Source organism: Ambystoma mexicanum (assembly GCF_040938575.1).
Source record: "Ambystoma mexicanum isolate Mex_15411 chromosome 12 unlocalized genomic scaffold, UKY_AmexF1_1 Mex_chr12_unloc.2, whole genome shotgun sequence".
Taxonomy (NCBI): domain Eukaryota; kingdom Metazoa; phylum Chordata; class Amphibia; order Caudata; family Ambystomatidae; genus Ambystoma; species Ambystoma mexicanum.
In genome coordinates, this window is record NW_027182323.1 from 5,571,752 (window position 1) to 5,576,190 (window position 4,439).

A 4,439-nucleotide genomic window follows, 5' to 3' on the forward strand; every position below is an offset into this window, starting at 1 on the left:
CTCAAGAATACTAAAAAAGAGGGCATGCTCACCCAAACCACACAGCACCACCAATGAAGATGTCATGACATGTGTCTTCACGTTTGGACCAACTACCGCCAAAATTAAGGGACTCAAATAAAGTTCTGGCCCTTGGTACAACTTAGCCTGCCAGGAGAGCCCACACCCAGAATGGCATTAAAGAGGTCCAAAAATCTTAAAGATATGCTCATACATGCCAGAACAGGGAAGAAAACCAAGAGATCAGCCATGTGGAACATGAGGGAGATTCGAGGCCATCATCCTTGTGGTACCTGCACTGTTGGCAGACAGACGAAACAAATCAACTCCTTTCTTGTAGACAGCAACGAAAGGCAGCTGAGAATTCTCCAATTGCAAATCATCGAATGTCATTTATGTCATCGAATGCCCTTGTGGCCTTCGCTATGTGGGCCAGATGTCAAGGCCAATCAATAAAATAATTGGAGAACACAGGTCGAGAATCCGCTGTAGAACACACACAGCACCTTTAGTATCTCACTTCCTTGAATTTCAGCATGGCCCGGACGACTGTGTGGTGGGTGGTAGACAAAGTGCTGGATACAACCAATGCCGCAAGTGCTCTTAATTATAAAGAGTCATGGTGGATTTTTCAGCTCAAATCCACCACCAAAGGGCTGAATGAGGCCAAATCTACTGGTCCATACACATGATCACGGTAGGATCCCCCGTTCATCTATGCCTCTCTGTGCCCTTCATTTTCCCCAGGCTCATCCGCTCCAGCTTCCACGTCCCCCACCTTGCCTGCCCTTTACCATCCCACCAGGGCGCACACATTAGATGACCTTTTCAGGGCATTTTCATTGGTCTCACGACAGGGGCACTTTGGGCCCCCCTCAACTCCCCCTTTCTCCTCCGTTCTCAATGCGATCTCCATAGCCCTTGCCTGCTCCTTCACACGCCACCAGGGCAGCTCCTGACCATTGCAGGGCTGCCGAGGCCACGACTCCAGCACCCGCTTCGTCAGGCTTCTGCGATTCTATGTACATGACGTGCCAGCCTGCCCATTCCAATGACTACGGAACGCAGTCGGCTCTGCGCATGCGCTCTACACGCGCACACTGCTCTCTCGAAAATGTGCAGTACTTAGAGCCACACAGCTCCAGTTCTCCTCTTGCTATACACAGCAGCGGCTTCATTTTCCACTGTAGCCCAAGACCCAATAAGACCTATTGACGACGCAATTCAAGGTATGAGATTCAGCTGACTTTGGGAACGCGCGGGTTACTAGGCTTTATTGTGGCCCATCGCCCACCTGCCATTATCTCACTACACCTCCTCTTTTGCCTTTAGGAGCCTGCTACATTCGCTCTCCTTCATCTACCAGACGATCACGGATGCTTGGTCTATGTTTAAGCATTTGACTCCCCACAGTAGCAGGTAACCTATGCCGGGCTTGATTTATGTCTGCACAGTTTTAGTCCAGCTTGCCCTGAGACATATAGCCCCACTGTTTGACATTGAAGCATTCCCCATTTCCCTTGTCCTACAGTTGCTTACATCATTTGGGACACCCCATGTATCCTACCCATTCGGTTCTGCACGAACCTTCCCTCTGATCCCAGAGGGAGCAGACTCAGGGATACGCATTCAAGGTCAGTGAGGCACTGGATGTATGCAAACCACACAATTTTATTATGTTTTATCCTCTGTTTTGAATTATACATGTATACACTGCTTTGTACCCAAGCGCACCACAGTACATTCGGCTAATCGATCCTGCCTTTTTACCTGTTCCTCATCTAGGGAGACGTTTTCCTGGCCCTAGAAGAATTCTTCTATCTCTTCAAGCCGAAACGTCTCTGGACGCCACTCCTCCGGTGCCTTAAAGTCTGTTGAAAGAACATTAACCCATGATTTAAAATTCAGACGTCGACCAACCAATAGGTCACCCTTCTGCCTGGCATTGGTAGACCTTTTCAAGGTTTCCACTTAGGGGTGTGACACCCCACACACCCCTTGGAACTCTAAATACGTGACGACTGTGCAGTACTATCAGGGCTCTGTTTTGCTTCCAAGCCCAGTTCTGTCCCAATTTTTAAGATTGTGCTCGCGCTGTACCATCACTGTATGCTCAAACAATGAAGAAATCTGCCACGTACAAGTCCAATTTATGTACAGAGTGAAGTTGCTAATCACCTGTTGAAATATTCTTGAAATATTCTTCCATTATATTTCTATTGTTTATGATTGTTGTGTTTTGTTTGCACATTGTATTTTGTTGATAAAGTCACACAGTATCTGTTCCTGGACCCTAAAAAGTCCCTTTCATTTAAATATGTACAAAAAACATTCTAACAAACCAGCAGCTAAATAATTATAACTGCTCACATACAGGAAAGTTTAAAGAAAATACAAAATAAGATCAGCAACTAAATAATAAAAAGTGTTCAGTTTGAGTGTGCTTCTGAATATTACGCTTTGGTTATTAGTGAGACAAAGACGTTCTTGTCTCAGTGATACACTACAAAGGAAAATAAGTTTGCTTGAAATGGTTGCAATTATTTAAATTTGTTGGTAGGACGCCCTCCCTATTCCAATCTACTTCCAGCCCATAGTCCTGCCAGCACTAGGTCCGTCCCTTCAGTTACCACAGGGAGTGAAACAGCAGGTTACAAAAGATAAATAAGGCCCAAGTTAATTTAATACTTTACCTCTTGGTGGGGCACCCTGGCATGTGATGGGAAGAAATACATGACAAGGTAGCAGACTTAATGGGTTTCAGACACCGCCGAAGTACCTAGTAATACACCTGGGGGGCAACAACTTAGTACATTTACAGAGAAAGCAGGTAATACACAATATATGTTCATCTTTGATAGGCATACTACACTGCTGGAAAGACCCAGAGATTTTCATGTCTGAAATTCTACCCAGAAAAAAACTGAGGGGTGCTTTATCAGACAAAGCCAATGACATAGCAAGGAAGAAGCTAAAGAAAAGGTATAAAAAATGCACAAAAAGGTCTGGGAGCCCCTTTACCGAGAACAAACATGTCCAAATAACCTGTTTTATGGGAAGGTGCCCACTTGGAAGGGACTACAACAATGTTTTAGCTCACTGTACCTTTCACAGAGGAGAAATATCCATTTGCATATCAGTATTTGTCCCACCCACAAGGGCAGTCCAACACCGAAATGCTAGACAATTCTCTCTGAACAAGAGTACCAACAGCAACCCCAGACACGTGTTTCAGCCTAGTCGCTGTGTCTGAAGGGAAAATTATAGTAAAGCGGGTGGGCCTGAGGTACTGTTCTGTGTCACGTCCTGTCATTTTGATAATTTTTGTGTATATGCAAAGCAGCGCTGTATTTCGATTCGGACTCCGTGAGATTCAAGATGAAGTTGTTTTTTTGGATGTTATTTGATAACATTTCATTAGTTTTGGCTATTAGGTGTCGCTGAAAGCGCTACCTATATAGTCGGAAACTATTGTCATTAAAATAAGAGCTTTAACATGATAGCTTGAAATAGGGGCTTTGGATGCAGGCTTGTAATGCTTTTCAATGCAGGTTGACATATGAGGATGATATTATGTAGTTTGGCCATGTGTCACACCCATTTAACGCCCACTGCCAAGTGAAATCTGTAGGGGTTTCCTCCCATTCCCACCCATTTTCCCTCTAACCACACTTCCTTTTGGACTCTTTGGCTCAATTTCTACTGTGTCCTCAATTTGTCAGCCATTTTCTCTCCCAAAATGGAGGCTCCTTTGAGTTAATGTTATTAAAAATGTATTTGGCTTGTTTGATGCTTCAAAAATATTTACTATAGCTTTTAAATAATGTCATATATTTTATTTTTATGTTGTATTAAAATAAAAAGATTACTGTTAAAGATACTTTTTTTTCATCAATGTCGCTGAAAATGTCCATGCACTTGCGTATGGGTGTCTAGTGTTGTCCGATGTAAGCCTAATTGGTTGTGCAGTATGTTGTCAGCAGGGTGTGATTGGACCGCTGCTTTTGTTTGTCGGCAGCCCGTTTTCGCCTTCTGGGCTTGCTTCATGGTGCCGACTGAATTCCCTGTTAGAAAGGCTTGAGTTCCGACTGTCTCACTGGGACGCCCAGATGAGGAGTGCCTTCTGTGCCGGTGGTGTGGTGCCAAAGCAAACGCTTCAGTATCCATTCACCCCTGCCAGCCTTATGGCGCCCACAAAGCCAGCGTTCCTACTGTCTCACTGCGACGCCCAGATGATGAGCAGGCCTTCTGCGTCTCCAGGAGGTTGGTGAAGGGGTGGACTGGGAAAGAAAAGAGGCCCTGGAAATAATGTTCAAGGTGGCCCCATATTACACATTTTCAGCAAGCCCAACCCTTTTCTGATGTCAATGTTAAAGGATATTTATACCATGCACTATCACCACCAGAGTTATCCCCTGGCGATCTGACGGATCTGAAAA

At 44.8% G+C, this 4,439-nt stretch overlaps 1 long non-coding RNA gene across 1 annotated transcript; it reads left to right on the forward strand.

The window, feature by feature from the left end:
- The first annotated feature begins 1,007 nt into the window (after positions 1 to 1,007).
- On the forward strand, positions 1,008 to 3,782 carry LOC138532683 (uncharacterized). Its single transcript, XR_011284864.1, has 4 exons — positions 1,008 to 1,229; positions 1,333 to 1,419; positions 1,532 to 1,634; positions 1,786 to 3,782. It is a non-coding gene; the product is annotated as an uncharacterized lncRNA (long non-coding RNA).
- The last annotated feature ends 657 nt before the right edge of the window (positions 3,783 to 4,439 follow it).